We start from the raw sequence: 12,452 nt of genomic DNA, 5'->3' as shown, positions 1-12,452 counted from the left end.
CCACATTTAGGGGGCGGCGTTGCAGCATGTCATGATATAGGCGTCGAGTTGTGGCCATTTGTGGTGTCGTGAGCGCGACACTGCAATAACTTTGTTCTAAATAGAAACGTCCTATATAAAAGAGGGGCGCTGGGATGTCCTGTAGTGGCACCGGCGCTCTTAGTGAAGCAGGGCGTAGCGCCGTCAGAAGCAGACTCGTGAGGCTCGTAGGACAACGGCGCAGCAGACATAAATGTGAGCTAACATAGAAGGCAATGGCCCTATCATGGACGTTAACTAGGCCGAGACCACCTTTTTCCTTGGGGAGGGTAAGAGATACGTATCTGATCTTCAGTAACATACCAGCGGTGACGAAGTATCCCAGCGCTGCCATAATGCTACGAGCCAAGGGCTTCGGAATGGGTAGCGTTTGGGCGACATGCGGTATGCGGGACGCAAGGTATACATTGGCATAATACGCCCGCTGAACGATGTTGAGGGATCGCAAGCGCTGATTTGCAATTCCGGCCCTAATTTGGTTAAGAAGGCGTCGATAATTGAGCGTCGTCGCGCGTCGCATGTCGTTCATGAAATCTAAGCCCAAGCAGCGTACAGTATCACTGAAGCGTAAGGGGGCAATGTGTTCCAGCGGTAGCCCAATCCCGATGCTCAAGGCGACGGACTTGTCAACGTTGATTTGGCTACCAGAAGCTGTACCGTAGGTTTCAATCCAGTCCAAAGCCGCGGCCATATCGTCAGCTCCTCGTATGATGATCATCAAATCATCCGCATATGCGCTGCAGCGATAGATGGAGCCGCCGAACTGTATCCCAGTGAGCCTGTCTCGGAGACCACACAACAAGGGTTCTAAGGCCAAAGCAAATAACAATGTTGATAATGGACATCCCTGTCGTACTGATCGGCGGATCGGCATGGGTGCCGTCAGTCTTCCATTGACAAGAACTCGAACCATGTAGTAGGCGTGTCAACACTGTGATAAAGGGGTCGGGGTATTCCATGCGCCGTAGAACGGCCGTGAGGAAAGTGTGGCCCACACGGTCAAAAGCCTGGCTAAAGTCGATAGACGCGAGGGCTGCCGGCAAACGTCTCACCCGTGCAAGGGAGATGAGATCTCTGTAACGACATAACGCAGTTCTGATGTTGTTGGGTCCCCCCAAGGACGTCTGATCGCCGGACAAGACGTGCAATAGTGTGCCGCGAATACGTTCCGATAGCAGCCTCGAAGCTATCGGGGCGGACACTCTAAATAATGAAAAGTGTGAGGTCGTTCACATGACTACTTAAAGGAAGCCGCTAAATTTAGACGATAAGTCACCCAAATCTGAAGGCTGTAAACTCAACTAAATACTCAGGAATTACGATTATGAATAACCTTAATTGGAATGATCACATAGATATTGTTGTGGGAAAAGCAAACCAAAGACTCCGATTTACCCGCAGAACACATATAAAATTCAACAGTTGTACTAAAGAGACTGTTTACGCTACAGTTTCCAGCCTCTTTTCGAGTACTGCCGTGGGGAGTGCGATCCGCATTAGATAGGACTGATGGACGACATCGAAAAAATTCAAAGAAGGGAAGCTCGTTTTGTGTCATCGTAAAAGTAATGGAGAGAGTGTCACGGATATGATACGCTTGTTGGAGAGGCAATCATTAAAACATAGACCTTTTCCATCGCAGCAGAATCTTCTCATGAAATTTCAATCACTCACCTTTTCCAGAGAGTGTGAAAATATTTAGTTGGCGCCAGCTTACATTGTTATGAAATAAAAAAAATCAGAGCTAGCGCCGAAAGATTTAAGTGTCCATTTTCAGCTAGCGCGGTTCAAGAGTAGACCAGTACAGAAATAGCCTGAAAATGTTCGATGAATCCCCTGCCAGGTACTTAATTGTAAATTGTACAGTTATCATGTGGATTAGATGTAGACGTTGATGCAGATGATGTTGATCATGAAGTCCAGATCTTGCACCATCTTTTCGGCATGCTGAAAGAACATGTGGAAGGGGGTGAGGGGGGTGGAAGAGATTTTGCAACAATGAGGACGTCCACAGACCGGTTCTGGAAAGGTTCCGTGTCCAAAGGGCGGATTTCTGTCCTTGAGGAACTGAACGAGTGGCGGAACATTCCGGTCACAGATTTGGCTGAGAAATATTCTCATACATCTGTGTCACTCTAAAGTGTAGTACAGCAATCAACAAAAATTACTCTGCTTCCTACGGTAATGAATAACTTGCTTTTTAAAGTCCCCTCTTATTTCTGATCGAATCTTGCATGCTTTTATTGCCATGGTGTGCGTGATAATGTTACATTTTTTATTTTATTTATTTATTTATTCCGGTTGCTCTGTGTATAATGTAAAACCGTAACATTAAAAGCTGAGACTGTGCGAGTTTTTGAACGTATTGTCTGTTTTTAGTACCATAATCACCAGTTTGCTTTTATAAATCATGTACTAAAAAGAAAGAGCAGGATGTCATCAACCACCTGAACATAAACACGATACACAAATTGGCAACGTGGCATTAAAACGTTTAAAATTCGATTTTTTTAAAAAAAATCATGGAATGGGGTACTGTAGACGGTCAGTCACGTATGACGCAACACCCCTTTTATTTCGTGAACGGTTCTGGGTACCAAAACGAGGTTTTCGGCAGATGATAGTACGCTAAGGGCACTTACTTTGGCACGTAATAACGAATCTCAATTCTTGTATCGATAAAAATACTTAAACAAGCATGATTTTTTTGGAAACACAATGATATACTTTCTTTAACGGCGTCTGAAAGCGCTTGAAAAGACGCGTACAGTGATATAACGCTTGTTAATTTTGAGACTGAAACTCTTCACAAATGAATCTTGGAAATATTCTAAAACTGAGACGCAAGTCGCTCGAAATCGGCTATTGGGTTGTAAACACGCTCATCCCAGGCTGCGTCGTTGCATCAACCCATTCGACTGTTTATTGTCTGCGCTGCAGAACTAGCAGAAATTGTGTCGTCTGTCGGTAAGTCATAACTGCTTCAATATTCCTTGCGTGCAAACATGTACACCAATGAGGAGAAGTTGGGCCTGTTACTTTTGTACAGCGAATGTCAAATGCTGTCGAAATGGCGATGGAAAACTGCCTGACGTAGCTGTAGTTGTTTTCAAGAAAACCTGGAAACGTACTTACATTCGAAACAGTTTTCCTAATCCTCATCGCATGCGCCAGAAGCTAGTATATGCCGCACTTGACTATACAAAAATCATACTTGACCCTAAATCTATGTAGTACAGGAAATGATGTTTCATCTTAGTAGCGCAATCTTGTCTTGCCGCATAAAACGATGGCCTCTGATTGGCAGTGTTTACACCGCAATATCTGACTTCCGGCTGCATTGCTTTGCAATTTTAGCGCATTTCTCGGACTTTTCTGCGAAAGGATTCGACGTCAATAATAACAAGCGTTATATCATTATAATTGTCTACTGAATGGAGTTATGAAAAGTATACGGTTCCATTAAAAAGAACCATGCCTGTTTAGTATCTTGCTGGATACCACAGTTCACAGCACTATTCATATAAAACATTACATGCCCCTCAGCATACAGTCAATTGCGGAAAACCGCGTTTCGATAGCTGGAATCGTACGGGAAATAAAAGGGGTGTTGCGCCTTACGTGACTCGCCCCGTATACAGGGTGGTCCATTGATGGTGACCGAGCCAAATATCTCACGAATTAAGCATAAAACGAAAAAACTACAAAGAACGAAACTCGTCTAGCTTGAAGGGGGAAACCAGATGGCGCTAAGGTTGGCCCGCTAGATGACGCTGCCATACGTCAAACGGATATCAACTGCGTATTTTTAAATAGGAACCCCCATTTTTATTACATACTAGCTGACCCGACAGACTTCGTCCTGTCAAAAAGATTTGTAATATGGCAGCTTTTTTGCCTACGTATTTAAAAAAATTCTCCTGAACAGAACCGTCACCCTGGTGATGGGGCGTTGTGAATAAAAAATAATTAAATAAAACATATATAAGGATTTAAAAGTAAGTAATCGCTTTATTGTTAATCATGTGAATCATAATTATTATTATTATCATTGTAGTGCTTTGTGGTATACGATGTTTTTTGTTTGATTACCTGGCGCATAGATAAACAAATCTGATGGTTTTCCAACACGGGAACAGGCAACATACAATTGACCATGTGAGAAACATGGGTTTTCTAGATTAATACCACAAACACTTAATGATTGCCCCTGGGACTTGTTTATAGTCATAGCAAAAGCAAGCCGCACTGGAAACTGTAGTCGTTTAAACTCAAATGGCACATCAGTCGGAATCATTGGGATGCGCGGTATGAGAACATCTTCTCCTTTATACTTTCCTTTGAGTATAGTTGCTTCTATCACATTGTTTAGTAATTTTTTTATCGCTAACCGTGTACCGTTGCAAAGACGCGGTTGGTTGATATTTCGCAACATTATAACCACCGATCCAACCTTTAATTGAAGATTGTGAGGTGGCAATCCTGGCAAATCCAGCGAGTTTAAAAATTCCGGTGGATAGTTGACTACATCATCTTGATTAGTAGCCGAATCAACTGATTTATATATCCTCAATTCGCCTGTAATTTGTTCTTGAATTTTGAAATTTAATTCATTTACATCTATGTTTTTTGCAGCCAGTATAGCTCGTTCGCTCAACCAATCATGGTTTCTGTAATTTTGAGAAACATCTGGAAACACCTTCTGAATAAGTTCATCTTTTGATCGAGTTAACTGACAAAAACTTTGAGGAAAGTTAATGCAGCCAGTCAACATGTCTATAGGAAATTTGCCATTACCAATGTCAATGAGTTGTTTAGAGAATATGTTTCCAGATTGGTCATTTCGCAACTCGACACGCATATTCTTGCTTAAATGAAGTACTTTGACATGTTTCCACAAATTGGAGGACTTTAGACATGCATTGAGTTCATCAGCTGGCGTTGATCGTGGAATCACTGGCAATGTTTGACGAAAATCTCCTGCTAATAAAATCATTGCACCACCAAATCGGTTATTATTGCTCCGTAGATCTTTTAAGGTTCTGTCTAAAGCCTCCAAAGATTTTTTATGTGCCATCGTGCATTCATCCCAAACAATCAATTTACATTGCTGCAAAACCTTTGCCATTGCAGAGTTCTTCGAAACGTTGCAGGTTGGAGTTTCATTGCTTTGCATATTTAATGGCAATTTTAGTGCTGAATGGGCTGTTCGACCACCTTCAAGCAAAGTTGCTGCGATTCCCGACAAAGCGAGTGCAAGTGCAATTTTATTTTGTGAGCGAATTGTTGCTAATATTAATGAAATCAAAAAAGTTTTTCCTGTACCACCAGGTGCATCTAAGAAGTAAATCCCTCCAGTTTCATCATTTGTTACTTTCATAAGAGTTTCAAATACATACTTCTGTTGTTCAGTTAACAGTGGAAGATTTGTTTGAATTAATTCTTTCAAAGCGTTGAGATCATACAGTTTTTCTCGATGCAACTCTTGGTTAAAAGCGTCATGCATTGGACGATTGGGCGCGGTCAGGCCTAATTGAATTAATAGTTTGTTTGACATTATAAAGCACATGTCCTCAATTGAAATCAATGCTTCATTGTAAATTTCTTCACTGATTCGTATATTTGGATTTCCCATTCTATTCCGTATTTGATACAAAATATCATCACACATATAATCTTTGTACTTGATCCACAAATCAATTGGGTTTGATGGGAAGCATGTAGATATGATTATAGAAAACAATGTTCGTATTTGATGAGCGTGTGATGATATTACAGCATCATTGAGAGTTTGCTCCCAATGAGCGTCATTTTCAAGCAATTGCAAACGTTGACAGGCTTCTCTGTAGGATCCACACAATTCACCATGAACAGTTCGTAACTGTTGGAATGATGTTGGGCCACGTACATTGACTAATAGCAGTCGTAAATAAAAACATTCATCATTGCTTGGATGTACTGAATAAATCCGGCCAATCGCATCGGTGGAATATACATCTGTATATCCTGGAACTGGTTTTCCTTGTTTCCGTCGTATAAATCTCCTTGAGGATTGATTCCAGGTATAATATTTTGGCATTTCAGAATATAGCAATGTTTGTGCGAAATGATCGTTTTGGCATGTCTCAAAAAAACTGGTTAATGTAGTAGATGGTGGCTGAGCAGCTCTTTGTACTGCGTTCTGTGCTGTAAAATACACTCTTTGTCCATTTTCTACATGCACAGCTAAGTGAACAACAGAAGGGTGTCTCTCATGAATAGGAAAAGAAAATATTCGCCAAACTGCTTCATTACTACTGACATAGCGGCCCATTTGGTATTGGGTAACTTCATCATTGGAATTCTCTGCACCAATTCCAATCACAGCCATATCACTCCCTTTGGTTACATATTTGCAAATGTATTTAATAGATTTCACTGAATGGCAAGATTCAACGTTGATGTGTGCTTTGAATGTCTTTGATAAAATGGGTGAATATGGAACAATCCAACGATTATCTATTTCAATATCTTGTTGATTTAATTTGACAATTGTTGATTTTCCATTGTCTGCTGTCGATCTGCGACGATACAATGGATAACCGTCATTACCAGTAATTGTTTCCGATATTAATGTCCGTGGATATCGTTTTGAACATTTACCATCCATCATACACGGTGAATTTTGATTAAGAGTTCCACAGGGACCATGTATCATGTTTTTGATAACTACCTCATGCAATCCAGGATCTACTTGTACATTAGGGATTTCAGCTGATATCACTGCATCAACTTCATTTGGCCTTATCTTTTCAACCAACTAAATCAAAATGTGTGCATGTGGCAATCCTCGTTTCTGCCACTCCACAGAATACATCCAGCAGCGTGTCTCACCAAACACATTATGTTTTACGATGAAATCCATTAAAGATTTCAACTTTTGTCTAAAGACTCTGGCTGTAATATCATGACGATCAATGGGCGATTGCCCAGGGAATAACTCCTGCTTGATTTCTATCCATTGCGGATTGCATGTAAATGTGATGAACAAATGTGCTGTACCATAATGACGAACATACGACATGGCATCTTGAGCATATTCGTGCATATGCCGAGGGCTTCCGATGTATGTTGCTGGAAGAATAGTCATCCGACCGACATTCTGTGCATTTCCATCAGTATTAATCGCATCTCGAAGGTGAATATACTCTTCAGATCGGAGTTTGGTTTGATTCAACCTGATGAATGTTAATCTCTCCGTTTCAATTTTTACATACATGTCAACAACATATTTGTGATATAATCGCCGACATTTCAATATGTGATATTCTTCATTTTCCCGAATCATTAGGCGGTATGAATAATAGTTCATTGAACTGACTTTTTTGTTGGTTTCAGAACCTGTAAATAGATTTTCTTTTAATAACATTCAAATATAAAATTAAAATACATAATATAATGACTGAGATATTATCGCCATAGCTAAATTAATATTTTAGTTACCTGTAATGGGATTTATCATTTTTATTGAGAAATCGTAGCCATCTTCACCTTGCCAAAATATAATGGGATATTGCAGTGCATCATATGAGCGGTGTGTTTCCTTTATACGTTGTAATTGATCATTCCGACGATGTAAAACAATATCACGGGATTCCAAGTTTTCTCCAACTACAACGATAGCAACTTCATCAATAGTTGGTGCATTAAAACGTCTTGTATGTTGACCTGCAGGTGTTTTATCAGCTCTGATTACAATTTTGTGATTATCGGATGGCATCAGATCCAGGGAAGTTTTAAACAATATAATCAATTGATTGTGTTGATGAAATAAAGTTTGTAATTGTTCTACAATAGACCTCTTTACTAAATTGTTATGTGCACAACGCAGATCAATTTCTTGTGGTGAATTGCCCATAAAATAAATTTGCAGGAATTTGTTGTCGCTATCTGACACTGGTAACAGTGAACCTACTCTGTGATATATTTGCCCTTGTATCTGTAAATAAAATAAAATATTATGGTGTGGTATAAATTAATGGATTGTCAGTGATCAAACTTAAATAATATTTGATCTTAAAAAGTATATATTTAGTTTGAACTAATATCTATGTAATATAAAATATAATAAAAGTGTCACTGAAACTGAATCACCATATAATATGATGACTAAGTGATATATAAGTGATTAAGAAATTGAAGATTAGTGACACATCTTAACTTTTGTGACAGAAAATTTTGTTCGCTAAAATAATTATGAGTAACTGCTATAATACATACCTTGAAAGTTGGCATAAAATTTTCCCGAACTACATTTGTTGCCCCAAATGAAGTCATTTGAAAGCAATTGTTATATTGTTGGATATGTGTCAAAAAGTGTATAGAATCTGTTCCTATTCCTGAAACCAATGAGTACAATGGTTCTGGTGGTGGGTCCAATGGTATCAATTTCACTTTACCATTTGCGCAACACAATCCATTGGCTTCGTTTTTGTATTTTAATGCCTTACAGTGTGAGCAAACCGAGTTCATAGAACCAATAACAACACATTGGTAGTTACTGTAGTCAATTGACACATCGTAACTGAAAGCAGCTCGATTCAAACTTGCGCGATTATTAGTTGAATGTCTCGCTCGCGCTTCACGCGTTTGTGATATCCGAATTCTTTCACGTTCATTTCCGTCGTCACGTTCTTGTGCCGTACGATTAGATCGGTAATTAGCTTGGTTTGTAGCATTTCTGGTTCTTCTACCTAAATTGCTTCGTCGTATAGGAGGCATATGAAATATAAATTAGTTTTTCACTAATCACGAACTAAACAAACACTAAGTAAACACTCTGCACAAAACACGAATTTGTTTCGTGTATCAGTTGACAAAAGCAAACTCAGTAGATTAGGTCACAGACAACTTTTTTTTTTTTACATTTTATATGACTTGAAGTCAAATCCTTTTAAGCCGTACGAATTGTAACGCGATTTTTGTTTGACTGATGTAATGACGTGGAAACTGATGCATTTTATCTCGCGTGTCGAAACTAATACAAAAGAAACGCGAGTTTCGGAACGCGATATTAAACTTCTCCAACTATGTATTCTGTGCTCCAACGCACACACGCACATTGTTTTGATAGATATGATCTTTGACGTTAGGAACACACCTACATTGCTTAGACAACAGTGTGTGCTTGTAATTTAATATGAACTTTATACCATAGCAATAAAGCTCAAATTGACTACGTTTTAGTTACAAATCATTTGTATAGGAAAAAGAAAAGGGCTATTTTTAGGGTTTTTCCAGCAATAATTCTAATTTTTCTCGCCGTAAAAACCATCCTTGAACTTCAACGAACATTTAAAAAAAAGATTTGGCCAAATTGGTCGAGGCGTTGTTGAGTTATGCGCTTACCAACACATTTTGCGATTCATTTTTATATATTAGATTCATGTAGTACGTAAAGAAATATGAATGTTTTAGTTGGACTACTTTTTTCGCTTTGTGATAGATGGCGCTGTAATAGTCACAAACGTATAAGTACGTGGTATCACGTAACATTCTGCCAGTGCGGACGGTATTTGCTCCGCGATACATTACCCGTGTTAAAATGGACCGTTAACCAATTGCGAAAAGGTCGATATAGTGTTGATATATGGCTGTTGTGATCAAAGTGCCCAACAGGCGTGTGCTATGTATGCTGCTCGGTATCCTGGACGACATCATTCAAGTGTCCGAACCGTTCCCCGGATAGTTACGTTATTTAAGGAAACAGGGAGTGTTCAGCCACATGTGAAACGTCAACCACGACCTGCAACAAACGATTATGCCCAAGTATGTGTTTTAGATGCTGTCGCGGCTAATCCGCACATCAGTAGCAGACATACTGCGCGAGAATCGGGAATCTAAAAAACGTCGGTGCTGAGAATGCTACATCAACATCGATTGCACCCGTACCATATTTCTATGCACCAGGAATTGCATGGCGACGACTTTGTACGTCGTGTACAGTCCTGCCACTGAGCACAAGATAAATTATGGAACGATGACAGATTTTTTGCACGCGTTCTATTTAGCGACGAAGCGTCATTCACCAACAGCGGTAACGTAAACCGGCATAATATGCACTACTGGGCAACGGAAAATCCACGATGGCTGCGACAAGTGGAACATCAGCGACCTTGGCGGGTTAACGTCTGGTGAAGCATTATGGGAGGAAGGATAATTGGCCCCCATTTTATCGATGGCAATCTAAATGGTGCAATCTATGCTGATTTCCTACGTAATGTTCTACCGATGTTACTACAAGATGTTTCACTGCATGACAGAATGGCGATGTACTTCCAACATGATAGATGTCCGGCACATAGCTCGCGTGCGGTTGAAGCGGTATTGAATAGCATATTTCATGACAGGTGGATTGGTCGTCGAAGCACCAGACCATGACCCGCACGTTCACCGGATCTGACGTCCCCGGGTCCATTATGTGGGAAAAGTTGAAGGATATTTGCTATCGTGATCCACCGACAACGCCTGACAACATGCATCAATGCATTGTCAATGCATGTGCGAACATTACGGAAGGCGAACTACTCGCTGTTGAGAGGAATGTCGTTACACGTATTGCCAAACGCATTGCGGTTGACGGACATCATTTTGAGCATTTATTGCATTAATGTGGTATTTACAGGTAATCACGCTGTAACAGCATACGTTCTCAGAAATGATAAGTTCACAAAGGTACATGTATCCCATTGGAACAACCGAAATAAAATTTTCAAACGTACCTACGTTCTGTATTTTAATTTAAACAAACCTACCTGTTACCAACTGTTCGTCTAAAATTGTGAGCCATATGTTTGTGACTATTACAGCCCAATCTATCACAAAGCGAAAAAAGTGGTCCAACTAAAACATATTTCTTTACGTACTACACGAATATGTAATAAAAAATGGGGGTTCCTATTTTAAAAAAACGCAGTTGACATCCGTTTGACCTATGGCAGCGCCATCTAGCGGGCCAACCATAGCGCTATCTGGTTTCCCCCTTCAAGCTAGACAAGTTTTGTTCTTTGTAGTTTTTTCGTTTTATGCTTATTTCGTGAGATATTTGGCCCGGTCACGATCAATGCACCGCCCTGTATATATTAAAAACAAAAAGTAGGATCTCATGAACCGTCTGAACATAAAAATGGTACACAAATTGGTAACATGGTATCAAGAACAGGAAAAAGGCGATTGGTGATACCTTTTATTATTGTATTGTGGTTCTTTCGCATTGATCTGGTGGTCGCTAGGTGTTTCACAATAACGTATCTCACCATCCAGTTTTGGTTACATTCAATACGTCATCCACTGATAAAATAGTTCTGATACTTGTTTTGGTGCTACAGATAAAATTCACTGATGGAAGAATGACTGCTATAGTTCGCTGTGCGAGGTGACATTAACCTAATGTCATATGCTTGGTCAGTAACGGAATCTTGGAGAATTCCAAGATGTGTTGGTAGACTACTCACTAGACGAATGCTTTAAGTTAATTTTTGCTATTTATTAGTTTTCTTTCAGCAGAATGATGGCAGTTCTAATTTAGAAGAAACTCCATGACAGTCTCCCTCTAGTCTGAAAAGTCAGTGACTATTGGTACAGTTATGTTTTACGGGCGATCAATGCCCCCTGTTAACTCCAGTACGCCGCTTATTCGGCATAATTGACCAATACTCCAAAATAGCCTGTCGAATTACTCCGTAAACACTCTTTCTAGGACAAATTGCCGTTTCCCAGTATCTTAGTTACTCTGTCTACAAAAGCGTCTATGTAACGGGAAATCATACCCTACAAACTGCTACTCCCTAACATTTATAAATGATAACAGATCCCACTTACGTCCTATTGATCGGGTACTCAAAGGCTATGACGTTTTTACATTTCGTAAAGCGGAAAGTCGAACTTTCTCCACGCTAAGAGACATTCGTCAGTCTTAGCCCCAGGCTGGTATTGTGTCAATATCTGAGTGACTGTTGCTACAATTTCGATCGGAGCATAGCTCTTCTAGATAATCGTGTCATCTGCAAACAGACTGAGACGGTAGCTAATACTCTCCATTCAGTCATTAACAGTGTATCATGAACGGTAGTGGCCCTATCGCAGTATCGTTGGTCAGCAGATATTCCTTCTGAATTTTTACGTTACTTTCCATCCGTCTGCCACGTGATTGTCGGAAAGGTTTGAATCTACTCGTAAATTAGACTAGATATAGCATGTCCGTAAATGCAAAGTACATTAAGTAAGTCGCCGAACTACATCTAAATAGAACGAAAAATGCTGTTTAAAAATTGCTAACATATACGCTTTGGAGATACATGCAACACACACACACACACACACACACACACACACACACAGACACACATATATATAAGCTCCGTAACCTCTTCTGA

Source organism: Schistocerca nitens, chromosome 4, assembly GCF_023898315.1.
Source record: "Schistocerca nitens isolate TAMUIC-IGC-003100 chromosome 4, iqSchNite1.1, whole genome shotgun sequence".
Taxonomy (NCBI): Eukaryota; Metazoa; Arthropoda; class Insecta; order Orthoptera; family Acrididae; genus Schistocerca; species Schistocerca nitens.
The sequence above is the reverse complement of the archived record's forward strand: the minus strand, read 5'-3'. Positions refer to the sequence as shown.